At 42.9% G+C, this 16,247-nt stretch overlaps 1 protein-coding gene across 2 annotated transcripts in view; it reads right to left on the bottom strand.

The window, feature by feature from the left end:
* DISP1 (dispatched RND transporter family member 1) overlaps positions 1-10,225 on the bottom strand; it is a 91,066-nt gene extending 80,841 nt beyond the window's left edge. Inside the window, exon 1 of one of the 2 annotated variants that reach the window (XM_065631371.1) lies at positions 10,091-10,225. The gene's annotated coding sequence lies outside the window, so the exon portion shown is untranslated. The remainder of the gene's footprint in view (positions 1-10,090) is intronic. The other variant, XM_065631370.1, reaches the window with a different exon arrangement.
* Between the last annotated feature and the right edge of the window lie 6,022 nt (positions 10,226-16,247).

The following is a 16,247-nucleotide window of genomic DNA, read 5'->3' as shown; positions in this document are numbered from 1 at the left end:
TACTATTTCCTTGAAGAGCTTACAAAACAGTTTACATTTGTTGCAATGTTTTTGCAAGTGGTCTCCAGTTCACTACTGGTTCTTTTCCACCTGCCCCTCTCAGATACAAGTACTGGCTGGGCTTCTCCCTCTCTTTAAAGAGCTTTATCTGTCAACATGCAAACTGATAATGGTTCTGAGACCAGAAACCAGGTGAAGCAAAATAACCTTGTTTGAAGTTCAACTGCTTTTCAAATTGGCAATTTTATAAGTGTTGTTCATTATTTTCCTTATCAAAGAAAGTTCCTATTCTTCTTTTTCTGGGGTCAGGTATATAAGCAGCTTATCCTGCAATAAAGATAAATCCAAAGCAACAAGTGCACTAATAAATAGAGCTTTCTCAGCATCATGCTACATTTCTTTACTCAATAGCAGGCCAACCCCTTATTCTTCTTATCACCATATAAACTGTTCTAGAAGTACACTATCTTAATTGCAGTACGCATAAGAGGATGCCCCTAGTATTAAGCATGCCTGAACAGATGCAGAAGAGCCCTGTAAAAAAACTTCTCTAGAGACACAAACACACTAATGTAAACAGCTTGTTGTACAGTATAATGCCTTTATATTATACATTTCTATTATTTAACCATATTTACCTTTTAATCTTTATTCTAAAACTGTTTAACATAACTTTGTCTCAGCGTCAGAACTCACAGCTAATGTGCTCTTAACTGAATTTACAGGACTTTCACTAAAGTATGAAACCAGAAATTTTAAATATTTTCCTGAAAAAAGGCTAATTCAAGTCTTTTCCAAAGTGGTAGAAAACAATTGATTTCTTGGGATATTTTCAGCACTCAGCTCTTTTATTAGTTATCTGCCTCCTAATTTAATGAACACCCAGCAGCATCTCACATTCAAGTTATCAGTAGTCCAATCTGCGTAACTGGGAAAACGAAGGCTTACGTTACAGATGGAAGCAATCTAACTGATCACGAAATACCTCATTAGCGCTAAATGAAGTCTCACATCTGACCACGTGTGGAGCTCATTCAACTTGCTAACCAGCAAGCTAACCTCAGCCTGTACATTTCTGCTAGCTTCACAAATGGAATAGTCTTATGCCACGAAGCCATAGGCAGAAAGCAAGACCTCATTACTGGGCTTGCATGCTGTAGCAGGAAGTTCTGATTTGTATTTGCCAACAAGCACTGTCACCCCAACCTACAACACTAGCCACAGTAAGAGCACAGCTGCTGAACACAGCAGCCACATCCATGACTAAAATGATACTGTTAATTACAGACAGACTCTCAGGAAGCTAGTCTATACAAGTCTAAATTCACTGAAAGAAGGTAATGATGAGAAAGAAAAATTTAAGCAGTGGAACAAAATTGCTGCATGAGTTCCCACCAGCCCCACCTGCCCTTCTGCATGCAATAACCACATGTGCTTGGTTTTGCCCATGTTTTATTACACTAAATAGTAAATTATGGAAGACTACCCAGAAGCAGCTCACACATAATAGATAACTACATCTTACTAAGAAATACCAAAATATTTACATTGTTCAATCTTTTCGCTAACTTTATTTCTGTTTTCTACTCTGCCCCAGTCATTCTGCTTGGAGCTGTAATACAATGAAGAAAATTAATAACAAAAATATGAAAGCAAGTTTCTAGTAAAGGCAAACAAGATACCGCAGAACATCCTATTAACAGCGTTGACAAAAGAGCTGGCGTTAAGCCTTGAAGAACAAAGTAGTATAATCATTTTGGGATACCATTCAGACCCACTATTACCTCTTTACTACATTTTAACTTGGAACCTCTGACACAAAGGCAGTGACCACCAGACCCTCCCCTGAAATGGAGAGGGCAACACTGAAAGGCAGGGTAGGCAAGAGGGAGCTCCGTTAATCACTGCTGGACCTGAAAAGTAGAAAGAAGCTTCAATGTCTCATAAACCAATTATTACAGCTTCAGTTTGTGTGTTTTACAGATTCAGCAGTCTAAGTTTTAAATGCAGCAAGAAACTCTGAACAGTGTATTCAAACCCGCTTTGGGGCTTACAGGAAAAGACACCAACTTAAGAAAAACAAAAACATGTTTGGCACAAGCAAATAGATGGTAGTTTCTCCTGCCTAGATAGTAAACGAAGATTAGAAATTCATACATTTCTGAAGGTCAATAACCTATTTATTGTAGATGTTATTGGGAAAGCCATGAAAAAGTTAAAGAGCTTTTCAAAGTAACAGATTTTTTAAATCTAAGAAGAGAGGGATAAGCTCTCCCCCCCCCAGTCCATCCATTGTCAAACATCAGTGATCAAAATCTATTAAAAAAATTAAAAACCTCTCGATTTCCTCAGAAAGCAGTTTGGTTTGTAGAACTCAACCATATCCAAGGCAATATCAAACAGCCATGTGACTCTCTCGTGGAAAGGCCATGAAAAAAAAAAATAATCTGTCTGGAGTTTGTGCTGGCCAGGCAAATCAATATACTTAGTCATAACTCAACAGCACTACTTACAAAGCAAGTAATTGTTTTCCCACTAATGCCATCTCTACCATTTTTTAACAGAGAACAAATTGCCAAAGTACTGAGTTCACAGCGGATCTTAAACTGGCTTTGCTTGACAGCAGATTAAGCAGAGACAACTGTTGTATCAATAAACTGTTTAAGTTTTTATACATAAAAAAGCCAGTTACAGTTCACAGACAAGCATAACACTACTTTCTTCAGCTGTCTTAATGTATAAACATTATTACACAGTGACACATTTACAAATATACTCCAAAACTCTTGACACAAGTATTGGTTTTTCATTTCCTAAATTTCACCAGCAAAGAAAATCCACGATGACTAATTCAGGCCCACAAAATTTCTAGGACTATTCAGGATCTTAGACTTGACTGTCACAGAAGGGAGTTCTAAACCATCCTCATGATCCTACTTTTAGTTTTAATAACACTTTGGTTCTAATTCCGTTATGTTTTTATAAAGCTATCAGCATGACATACATTTCACATCATTTAACTTCAAAGGGTTAAGATTAAGTTACTGAATTCTTGCAATACCTGCTGTAGTTTTTTATGGTATTAAAGAAGCTATCAACAGTAAGTGAGAACATATGTTTAAGACTAGGGTAAAGTTTATTCCAATAGGCAAAAATTCCCTTCAGCTCTATATAATTATTTTGGACAGCATACGTATTAAGGAAAACATTTTAACTTGCATATTCAAACTATGCGGCACAGTACTCCGTAATTTTCTAAGCCCAAAGCATTATAACTGCAGCAATCTTTAATTAATTACTTACTTCTCAAAATCCCCCTCGTCCTTCCTCCTACCCAGATATAACTCCACATCACCCAGTTTTTATACAACTTCGAGAACTGCTGCCCAACAAAAGTGTTTCAATATTAAATTTTTTTTGCCTTTAGAAATGGATCCTATCTGCTGTATCGCTGAGCATAGCAACTGCTTTCAGCAAACAGAATGGGGAGAAAATTCCAAAGTCTTTTAAGTTCATATCAAGTCAAGAAGCATCCTAAGTCTATGTCTACAGATATCAAGCATCCACCCTGTCTTACAGAAGACCACAGATGAAGACTCGCGCACACACACACAAAACCCACCACACACAAAAACAACGCCACAACCAACCAACAAAAAATCCGACAACACACACCACCTCAAAAACCCCAGCTTTAATTCCAGCTCTACCCCGAAGCACAAGTGTAATCTGAGCTGTATCATTCCACCTGCATTCCAGGTAGAATGGATTTTGTGTTTACAAAATGTGTCTTCTCAAATCTCCCTACTGATACTAAATCCTGTGTATAAATATTTAATCACAGACAAGCACTTCACAAATAGCAGCTTGAACATCTATCAGTGGCAAATGCCTCTTCTCTAAGCTAAGACATAGAAAAATTCTTATGTTATACACACAATTAAATATGACATTGGTAAAGAAGCCGTAGAGATGCACATTGAAAGAACCAATTTCTTAAGTTAGTAATTTTATGTCTAAAATATTTTTAAAGAATACTCATTACTCAGACAGGTATAACTCACAGGAAGATGATGGTGCTGTACTTAAACATTCAAACTTGAAAGAGTGCTCATCAATACTCTCTCGAAACACTCAGGAAAACAGCAAATGCAATACTTTTGAAAAACAAGCCACAGTGCAATATTAGCTGTGGTAATAAAGCTTATTGCCTTTGAGATTGACCAGGCATATCTTATCACATGTGCAATGGCAATGGCATAGAGAAATACCAGGAAGTCTAAACGAAGGCTGTTTACAGCCCTTGACCAACCTTGGTTACATAAAGATAGAAGATACAGAATTAAAGCTGGGGGGGGCGGGGGCAGAGATCCTTGACAATCCAGGAGTAACGATAGTTTAATTTCTAAATGCTATTGCTCTGCACAAGAAAGCACTATTGCCAAGCATGCACACTTCACCCAGGAATGTGAGTGTTTTCAGATGAGGAAGGAAACATTTCCTTCTATTAAAGCCAGAGCTATCTCCTTCCATTTTATCTGCATGTCAAGTTCATTCACAAGGAGAGACTATACAAGTCTAAAGCACAGTATCCATCTGCTAATAGTTACAGCTTAGTCATTTTTATTAATTTATGCTACACAAGAGTTTTGTTGTACTATAGACGGCATAAGAATGGTTTTATCATGCTGCGTTTGCCTGTTTCTACAACAACACTGTTGTACATTAAGATACACAGCAAGACCTTCCTTCAGAGACCTGAATGCAGAAAACTAACATTATGTTCAGTCATAGGGTGACTATATCAACCCACCAAAAAGAAAGTTTTCACCTCTACCATAAAGATGGAGGGGAAGAATAAGAACAGGGAGGACAGAAAGTATGTTTCATTCACAGTTTTCCCAGAGAAGAGAAGGCTGAGAGAGGATCTTATCAGTATGTATAAATATCTCAAGAGTGGGTGTCAAGAGGACAGGACCAGACTCCTACCAGTGGTGCCCAACGATAGGATGAGGGGCAACGGGCACAGACTGAAGCACAGGAGGTTCCATCTGAATATGAGGAGAAACTTCTTTCCTGTGAGGGTGCCAGAGCACTGGAACAGGCTGCCCAGAGAGGTTGTGGAGTCTCCTTCTCTGGAGACATTCAAGACCCGCCTGGACACATTCCTGTGTGATCTGCTCTGGGTGAACCTGCTTTAGCAGGTGGGTTGGATTGGATGATCTCCAGAAGTCCCTTCCAACCCCAACCAGTCTGTGATTCTGTAAGCTGAGCTCACTGTGACCACCACTCTGGGCTGTGCACCACCGAGGATATACGGCATGGCACTCTACCATGTCCCTCTTGTGGGTACCTGTACAGCTCCTCTCATTCTAAGTCACATGCCTTAAGCTGTCCCCATACCACAAGTCCCTCACCTCAGCACTCAGGTTTCCACTCGCAAGAACAGGCTCCACACGCCCTTATTCTCATCTCCACCCACACAGTCAGAGACCATGACCTTACGGTCACTAGCTCTTCTTCTTGTGCCTGTCACACCTTTCAGATGTATTTCTCCTTGATTTCAAGCGGCATTTTCCTGCCTGTATACTAACCAGTTCCTTCCTCTGCCTCTCCCCCATGCTGCCTTCCCTCCCCAGAAAACTTCATTCTTGTAAGGTCTATGCTGCCCTACATCACTATGACCAACCTTTAGTCTTCCGTGACCCCTGGTTTCACTCCACTCCACTTCCCAACACCATTTTCCTTGGTTTTCTTTGCCCCACTCACCTGGCCTGACTGCTTCCACTTTTAGACCTCTTCCTTCCCAGTTCACCATCTGATACCAGTTCTCCTTCCCCACAACTCTCCCAGTCAGATTTATTGCTGTTAATTTTGCATGCTGGAGAATCTCCTGCGGAGCAATTTAAATTGCTATTAACAAGCAGGGAGTAAAGGTCAGCTAAAAAACAAAACAAAACACTCACAACAAACCACAAACAACAACAAAACCCCACACACCAAACACCACCACCACCACAAAAAAAACCAAAACCAAAAAGAGACCACAACAACCACACCTTTCACCTTTATAAAATTGCTTCACGCACAGCTCAGGCCTCCCCAACTAAGGAATCCTCTCTGTTATTCTTGCTTTCACCAACTCAGCTGGACTGTGTTCCCTGATGCCCAGAATGTTTCTCAAAAGCTCATGACTTGTTGGATTTGGTGTTCCAAAAATTACGTGAGAAATAAAATTCCCACTTTGACTACTGCAAGCCTCAAAAATCAGAACTCAGATGGAAATTTCATGTGGCTGTTCTATTAGTGTCAAGACACATGCAACAACAGCATTAGTGTATCACACCTCAAGAGATCCCCTTAAAAGGGTAAGTTACTGTAACAGGGGTCTCATTTCTACTAAATGCTAAAAAGTATTTTGTTTACCACAAAACATTGATCCGTTAATAATTATTTGTATTTAAAAACTTCAGTGCCAAACAAGCAGTGGTTACAAATTTTTACTATTTTAGCATTACGGTCTCACTGCACATATGATTTAGAGGCTACAATCCACTTTTACACCCAAGTGAAAGCAACCTGCTTTCTTAGGCCAGAAAATCAACTTCATTTTTTAAATATTAGAACATTTTCACGCCTTCTCATAGTGTTTAGTTTTTGCTGCACTTCACACCAAAGCCCAGCTGACTTTGTAAAAATTGCTCACAGGAAGTCACACTAAACTCAGAAATACCATATGGTCGCTGAACAAGAAAATAGCCATGGTTACCAATCCAAATTAATGCCATTGATCACCTCAAAGAGAGACAGTTGTAAGCTTCCTAATTATCTGAGGTGCTTATTACATATTTCAAAGTTTGAAAGTAATTCCATGCTTCTATCAAAGCTAATAAATCAATCACCTCTGTTAAAGGCTTAGAGGGAAAGTACAGCTTGCTGCTCAAATCTATGGTCAACATATGAGAAACATTACTATGAAAGCCATTTGAAAAGCTTCCTCATGGGAAAGGGTAACATTATGAGAGCTAAGTGTTTTCACATGTTCTTTTTACCTTTGTTCTTTTATAGTCTTATTTTTCACCTCTTCTACAGCAAGATTTTTTTGGAGGCTACTAATCTGAATTCCATCTCTTTCTTCTGAAGGCCCCTCAGGACCACTCATCTCCATCAGTGTCTTTTTTCCCGCTACAGTAATTCTCTGATCAGTCAAAAATACCTTCACATTGCATTCTCCCACAGTTGGGAATCTGCAATGGTAGCAGATTTGGAAAGGAGTGCAAAAAAAATAAAAAAGCAAATAAAATAAAATCACTTGAAGGGAAAACCCCCACTTTCTCAGCAATGTTGTAAGCCTGCCTGCTTTGAAAAAAAAAAAAAAAAACAACAAGTTCCATCCTGCAGTAGTGCCTCCTGCATCTCTGGGCAAGAGAAGGCAATCAAACCGAGGCAAAGGTGCTGATCTGTATGCAGGGAAGCCCAGCCACCAACACTGCTCTCTCCCAGGTTCCACGAAGTCAAACAGTCACCGCTGCAGCTTTATTTATTGCATTATGCAACTCGCAAACAAGCTTGACTGTTCAAAAGCAGGTAAAAAAAAAAAAGAAAAATCAAATCCTTGCATTTTGTTCCCTACATCCCCAAAAAGTGGAAGAAAAAAAAACCCACAAAAAACAACTACAGAAAACAACCCACAACCACCAAACCCTCTTGAGTTATGCTACAAAGTCTCAAAACCTAATGCAGGCTTCCATGTTTTGCACCACTATAGTATCAGGTCCCAATTTCAACATCCATCTGCTTTTAGGTGACGTACACATTTCAGCTTCTAATCTCAAAATAACTGCGTCCTCAAACAAGGCTATTATATTACTACCGGATATTACTCACTTTGCTGTAAAGGAGGAAATAAATCTTTCTGCAAAATTTGATTTTCCTTTCTATTTAATGACTTTCAAAATATTTTGCACTACAATCATGGTGTGGTTCAACCATTCTATTTCTAAACAGAATACTAGTGCCAAAGGCTATTGTGTTTTGTTACTTTAAGCTTCACATTTAAAGATAATTACTTAAGCAAAAAAGCCTCTGGATGTTAGTTTGCCTCTGTAATTTGAATCTCAGTTCACTTGTACAGTCAGCAATCAGCACACTGGCATCCCACTAACCAGTTGCAGGCTCTGGGAGCTACTGGAAAACTAAAGCAGCACAGTAATTTATTTTACACTTAGAGTAAAATGTAAATATATGTAAAACAAATATAAGTTGTGAAAGTTATAAACACTATAACATACTGTGAGAGTTTATATGCATTATTTGTTAGAGTCAGCAACTTAACGATGACAAACCTAAGAATTTGCCACAAAAGCCTATAAATGCTGATGTTTTAAGTATTTATATTTTCCTAATGCACGTTTCCCCATTCCAAATATGGGTATACCCGCGCCCCCCCCCCCCCAGTTGGCTGTTTCACACTAGGTCTCTTCCACCTCCATCACTGCGGGCTGCTTGCTTCGGGCTCTCACCCCTTTGCCCAGTTAAGAAATCCATCTTCTTCCCAGCTCCTGTCTGTTCCAACTGCTTTCATGCATCTTTATTCCCCTGCAATTCCACCACTCGAAACTTTTAAAGCTGAGCACATGTATAAGCCCATTGACAATTTGGACACCTTACCCCAAGTGTTTGTTACTATTTTACAGGCTTGTCTAAGCCAGATATTCTATAACAAGCTACTCGCAATCCTGATCAGACAGTTGTTGTCCATTTAAAATACACATGCTACAGACAAGCTTTGAGTAACCACAGCTCTTCATCCCTCTCCTGAACCAGGCTGGTTCTCATTTGCTGACATATAACATGAACCATCAACTATCCTGCAAAATCATATTTTTTCAATCTTATGCAGAGGCTGAGAAAACAGACAAGGTGTCCTATTGCCTTCCTCACAGAAGTGTTTTTAATTTAACTTTTAATATCCTCTCCTCCTCTACCAAAAGATGAGGTGAGCTGTCCTCCAGGCGGGACGCAACCCATTCTGTAGGCGGGGTACACCAATAGGTAGTTGCAAAAGCTGCAGATGCCATCACTGACAACAGGATCACTAGCTACTTGCACTGGATCCAGAAAGTGAAGAGGCTCATGCGCTACTCATTCAATACACACCTCTGGACGGACCTCCGCCTTAATGGTCACTCCAACGCATCTCCAGTGTTTGCCACCACCACTGGGAGCAATGCTTTAGCAGCTCAGCAGAACACCGGTTGTGCAGACAGAAATCAGGAGTTACCGCACCTCAGTTTTCCAAGACAAAGAGTGTCATATGAGTCCCCTGCCCGTACAGCCTTGGTTCTCACAGCCTGTGCTCCTAACAAATAAACCAGGCGGCTGCAAGCAGTGTATGTCTGAACAAAGACGAAAAGCATACGAAAGGCTGATCGTATTTCAGTCCATAATGAATGAACAAAGTTAGGTGCCTGAACACCTTTAAAAAAAAAAAAGGAACAACAAAAACGTCTCGGGTCCCACTAAAATGAACACAAAAACCCATAGGCAAACTTTAAAAATTAATTCATTTTTACATAACGTTTTAAAATAGGGCTCAGAAGACACGCAAGGGCACGGCTGAGGGGTGCAGACCCCCGCCCAGCGGGAGCTCTCCCGCCGCCGCTGAGGAGACGCCGGGACCCGGGGCTGCGGGTACCCGGGGCACCCCCGCCCCCGGCAGCGCTACCGCCAGCCCTGGGAGTCACTCCCCCGCTACAGCCGCCGGCGGAGCACGGAGCCACCGCCGCCTCCCCAAGGCGCGGGCGGGGGGAAGCCGCCTCCCGCACGGAGCCGGGGCGGGGGGCCCTGAGGGGCGGGAGGGGGAGCCGTCCCGGCGGCCAGCCCGGCGGACGAGAAGCGGGAGGGCTGCCCGCCTGCCGCCCCGCGGGGCCCCGCCGCCGCCCGCGCCGCACTGCCGGCTGCCCGCCGGAGCCGGCTGCGGCTGACGCGGCCGGTACCGCCCTCCCCCCGCGGGGGCCGCACACCTCAGCGGCGGCGGCGCGGAGAGACCGCCCCGCAGGGCCCGCCCGCTCCGGCGGGCTGCTCTCACCTCACGACCGAGGGAGGGAAGGCGGGCGGGGAAAGCCGCTGGCCCGCCCGGCGGTGCGTACCTGGCGGCTGCCGGCGGCGGGGCCCCGGAGGCGGGTGCCCGTTGTTGCGGCCCGGGTGGCGGCAGGAAGCGAGCGGCCCCCGCGGCGGCGGCGTCTCCACCGTGGCGCAGTTACCATGGGACGGACGCCCTCTCCCTCCGGAAGTCACCGCCGGGAGGGCGGGGCAGGGGGCGGGGAGCGGCGCCATCTTGAGCGCGGCGCCTGGCTCGCCGCCTGCCTTCCGCCATCTTGAGTGTGGCGCGGCCGAGCGCTCGTCACAGCCGTGTCCTCCCCTTGGGCTGGCAGGGGTTATGTCGGGGAGGCGCAACGAATGGAGGTTTTCCAAAACTCGCCAGAGAACGACAGCCTACTGCAGAAAGCTTTTAAAAGAGACCTCGGCAGAGGAAAAGCTGCATCTGCAGTTGAAACAATTCTCTTCGGTGTGAGAAAATCACAATAAAGAAAAAAAAAAAACAAACCACAAGCATAATGCTACCAGCAGGAAGTTTGTGTGGGTTTTTTTTTGTTCTGGAGGAATTAAATAAATAACTAAACCTGGCGCTCTCAGCAGCCACCCTGTAAGCTGCGGTGGTCACAGAGGCTCTCTGGGCCCGGGCTGGGACAGGGAACATGGCGGGAGGGCAGGAGCAGCCGGGGAGAGAGCTGCCATTTGGGGCCAGGATAGCTCCTCACCTCATGGAATCATAGGATCATTTTGGTTGGGAGAGACCCTTACATTGAGTCCAACCATAACCTAAATCTAGCAATAAACCATGTCCCTAAGAGCCTCATCTACAGGTCCTTTAAACACCTCCGGGGATGGTGACTCCACCACTTCCCTGGGCAGCCTGTTCCAATGCCCGACAACCCTTTCTGTGAAGAAATATTTCCTAATACCCCATCTAGCTCTGGTCAGAGCTGCCACGTAGTTTCCCCAAACAAGCTGCTGTGAATCAAGAAAGCGCACAAGAGAAAATGTTCACAATTCCCCTAAAAAAACGTCTAGGAAAAACAACTGATCACAGCTAGGCAGACACACTGGTTCACAGCCCCTGCTCCCCCCAGAAAAAATCTACCACCAGCTTTCCAGCCCCAAACACTGTGATGCCCGGTGTCACTCGCCCACGGCTCCGGCAGCCAGACCACCCGGGGCACAGCGTGATCCACAGTAGCCCAGGGACAATGTCACCGCAGGCTGTGACACAGATCCCTTCCCTGGCCCCTGCAGCGGGGCCTGCAGCGTCCCCACACACACGATGGGCAACACTTGGTCTTTAAAAAAAAAACACCATAATTTTCTATGTGCAATTTTATATACAATATTACTTTTTTTATCTCGATAGGTAAATCCAAGGCTGTAATTCTAGGAAAAGCTTGCTACGGCTGTAATTGTCTTGTGCATATGCTTTAGTTTTTAATTACATGATTGCATACCATTTTGTCCCAAAGGACCTCTGCCTCGTTTAGTGCACAGAATGGGCTGAAATATGGGTGCATTGTTATTCAGAGACACAGAGATTCCTAACATTTGCGTGCTTGCATTTGCGGTCGGGATAAAAGCACGTCTTCGTAATTTTTAAACCCAGAATAAAATGTTGGATAATCTGCAGTGAACCTTTGCACATGACAAGCTGTCACACTTTTCATCCCATCATGAGGGTAACTGGCTCTCCAGAAGCCGCTCTGAAGCATGTGAAACACCTCGGGCCAGGCAGCCGATGGTTTGGGAGTCAGAGCTTGCAGCCTGAGTCAGAGACACCGACTCCCTCCCTCCCTTCCTCCCTCTTCCTTCTTCCTCTGGAGTTCACTCAACATGGTTTTTATTAAAGGCTCGTTCTAATCTTGACTTCTGACTCAGACCTCATCCTAAACGCCCGCGGCATGTCTCCTGTATCAGCCCAAGAGTTTACGTCTGGTCAGACAGGGGTAGGGCCAGAGCACGAAATGCTGCAGAAGCTGATGTTTTTAACTCTGTCTAGTGCTACGCTCAAGGAGCGCAACTGTGAATGGGAGAGCGCATATGAATTTTAGCGGAGATATCTCTTCTGCGAAGCAGCAAGAGCAAGTCGAAGAGGAAAAGCTCCAGCCCCTCTGGCTGCAGAGGGACTTTGCTGCCAGGCCTGGTCGCTTAATATCATCTTCTGCCACTTAATCTCTAATTGTGCTGATTTCTGCCATCAGCTCAGGCGACTACTGAGTCATGCAATATAGTTTCTGTAATTTCTGTGACACCTTCCCTTTTTTTCACAAGATATACCTACAGGATGTCATTTGTGCTTCAGTGATCCTCCTCTAAAGTACACTAACCTCGAGAAATTTTAAAGACCCGTGTTTCCACACCACAGCTCTTGTCTTTCAGTGCCATCTACTGTTCATGAGCAGAAGAGATGCTGGAACTAATGGAATTTCTCATCAGACCGATTTGCCATAATTAACCCATTTTGGAAACTAATAGACGGCACTGATAATATGTATCTTTGCAACTCAATAAAATATTTCTATATATAAAATCTAGACATCTATCTATTCATATTTTTATTTTATGGCATTAAATTGTGACACAGATCTCTCTTACTTAAAATCAATGGCACTCACAATTCAGACAGATATATATATAGATAGATAGAAGTTATTTACTTCTGGCTACATTGTTCTCTGTGACAGACTGCTTCAGAAAATAGCAGACAAAAAACAAAAAAAACCCCCAAACAAACCAACCAACCAACCACCAAACCAACCAAACAAAAAAACCCCCCCAAAACCAAAAAACCACCTCCCCCCAAAACAAAATGAAACATCCCCACAAAACCAAAACACCAGCCATGCAGACCTGAAATAATAATCTATCACCCTGCTTCATTTTCGGCTCTCCGAAAAAAGGGATAACCATCCAGATCAGAGCCCAATCAAAATTTTACTTTCAAAGTAAAATTGCAAATCTTGGAGTGACAGATCCTTCAATCCATTTACAAAAAGAAGTGAAGTGGTTTTTGAAACAAGGAGGAAACAAAAAATGAGGGATTATCCAGAGATCATCTGTGTCCAGTTTCTTGTCTTTTCTACCCTGATGTCTTTCTTTACAGTGACTTCTTATTCTCACCCTCAGTCCATAATCAGCAGTTAAATAGTTCAAAACCATTGAACCACCCTTGTCTGTCTTTTACTATTAGTGCATAAACTTAAGAGACAAACATGAGGGACTTATAAAATCTCTCCACATTTCTATGAAGGAAGTGTTTAGCAGCCAGTACAGATAATTCCTCCTTGAAGATCTCAGATTCCAAATTAAGATACAAATTTTGAACAGCAAATACAATAAAAGGAATATGAATACAGAATTTAATATTGTAGTTTTGTGCATACTCAGATCCTTATATAAATTTAACAAACCTGATCCTCCTACCTGTTAATGAAGGAACTGGAAAGTCATTATTCTCTGAATTAGTCCAGCTAAAAAGGAAACAATGCAAGGTGCTCAGCTGCTTTCATTCCAGTGAAAATTTAATTTAATTAGAGCAATTTCAGATCACACTTCTGGCAGCTGTGTTTATCACACTTTCTTCAAAGGATGGGAATTAGCATTGACTGACATTAGCATCAAAGCCCATTTATTCACCCGCCCACATCCTACCAGCCTTTCTGAGTTTGTCTATTTATTTAGCACTTTATTAACAGCACAGTAAATAAGATTTCATTTCAGAGTGTGCATGGTTTTTGTCAAAGCATTTAACATAGACTTCTTATAATGTTATTGTAGAGCCCTTCTTTGCAGGTTTGATGAAAAAGCTGCTGTTCTCCAGAAGAGGTATTTTAAATGCATAACGAGGACACATGACTGGGATCCAGATTTTTTTTTTTTTTTTTTTTTTTTTTTGGTCAACAACTAGAAAATATCTGTCTTTCAGCTGGGAGGGTGGGCAAAAGTGCCAGAAATGACCTGTCATCCCTTAAGCTGCAGAAGACTGTCGGAGTCCAGAGCCAGGTGGGTCACAGGGGGGGTTGAACTCCAGGGTTTGGGGCAGCCATGTGGTACTGAGGTCTCATTTCTGTTTCACGCTGCTTTGTCCTTGCCAGCTCATATGGAGGCATGAGTGCTGCCCATTCCCTCGCAGCACACAACCTGCTGCCATCTCTTGTGAACTAAAAGTAGGTTCTTACCAGTAAAGACTGTCTTGAGTTTCATATTTGTGCAGCGCCTGGTGAAACAGGACTTGATCCCCAACTAGAGCTGCTGGAGCACAGGAATGAAGTGGACAGATCATAGCTCAGCCGCTTCTTTTGGAGGCACTTACAGACCTGCTGCCGCAACAGAGGAGACACCGGAGACATCGGCGACAGGAATCTGCTGCCTCAACTACAACCTCAAGCCCTGGGGGAACAGAGAGCAGCACTTGGGCTGGGTCCCCATGGGCTTGTTCTTCAGTTATCAGTGGTAGTTTATATGTAGTCACCATTGCTCATACATGACAAAATATGATAAAATGATGCCACAGAAAGGAAAAAAAGCCCCTTTCTGTTGCTTTCCAAAAAGAGGTGAAGCAAACAACTCCATTTGATTTTATATTTTTTTTTTTTTTTCGAATGAGTGGAACCCAGCTGAGCTGAGGGAGCAGGTTCACAGCAGGCGCCCTTCACCGAAAGATTCCCCCCAGATCTCACCCTTACCCCCAGCTTGCCAATGTAGATATCATCGGGTACAAAATAGAAACAGCAAAGAGAAGCAACCTGCCAAAAGCTGAACAGGGTGGAAACGGAGCCTCCTGTGTCTCCTACCCAGACAGAAATGCCTGATCACAAGCCTCCTTTGTTACGCTTGGCTCACTCATAAAATCAGGTGAAAGCCAGTAAGAGCGGCTCTGCAAGCAAAGGGATGGTGTGGGCATTTTCTGCCTTGCAGTGAAACATCAGAACTGGTGATGGAAATGGTTGTTCCTTCCCAAAGGGTTATTGGGCTACAAGCAGAACGGTGTTATCAGCATTGGCGGTAGCTGAAAGAAAAAAATCAGAGCCCTAACTTAAAGACACAATTCAGAATGTGAACAAGAAACAGCATAGCTATAAGTTGTTTCCCCAGTGGGCACATGATTCTGCAGAGAAGTCAAATTAAAAAACAAGCAAACCAAAGTAAACAGAGAAGAGAATGACTAATGGGCATAAATTCCACTGCTTTGACCACAGCATTACATTATCAAATCCTGGGACTTGAAATGCATCAGAATTATCATAAGACAACAGTTCTGTGTAATAGAAATAATTTAAGTTTCAATGTTTCATCCAGCCGTTCAGATGGGCCTCTGGAGCATCCCATCTTAGCTGGAATATTTATTGATGCTGACCACTGGCTTATACAGCAGGAGTTGAAAGGTGAAGAATTCAACTCTCCAATTCTGAAATTAGGAAGAAACAGATATGCCAAGGAAACAAGACCCTCAGCAGCCTGTGGGAAAGTAATGGAAAATTCACGGCTTTCAATCACATACAGCACTTGTTATGCAGAAACAGGCTGAGCTCCCAGTTTTGCTTGGAGGTTGTGTCGCTTCCAATCTTCCCTGTGAGACTCAAGTATGGTTTATTGTCATGGTGATTTGCATGTAGACGAATGAAACATCTGCTTTCATTGACTGTATTTCTGAAACTTGGTTTTCCCTAGTTAAGAAAGAAAACAGCTTTTCTGGGGGAACATTACTCTTGTTAAAAATCCTCATGCTCTAAGCCATTGCAATCAGTCTAACCTTTTTTGTTTGGTCGTTTTTTGGGGGAAAAAAAAAAAAAGGAAAAAAAAGGTTAACACATGCAACAGAGCAGCACTGATTTGCATTTTCAGCCGACAACTTAACGACTGGAGAATTTTGTTTATTCCATTTAGCCAGCCAGAAACCACACAGGCCCATGCAAAACCAAATTTTGGACATGTTTTTTCTCATCTACCAAGAAACTGTCAGGAAAAAGGATAATTTCGACATCTTTTCAGAAGTATTGTCCAGAAAAGTAATCTTGCATAGTACTTTCCTTAATCCACTCTTCAAGATGTTCTCTCACTTTCTTCAGAAGTACTTCATTCTGCTACCCTGATGAATGAGAAATAAATCTGCAGCTGCCCAGAATAAAAGAGGACTT

This window comes from Caloenas nicobarica, chromosome 3 (genome assembly GCF_036013445.1).
Source record: "Caloenas nicobarica isolate bCalNic1 chromosome 3, bCalNic1.hap1, whole genome shotgun sequence".
Classification (NCBI taxonomy): Eukaryota; Metazoa; Chordata; class Aves; order Columbiformes; family Columbidae; genus Caloenas; species Caloenas nicobarica.
The sequence above is the reverse complement of the archived record's forward strand: the minus strand, read 5'-3'. Positions and strand labels throughout refer to the sequence as shown.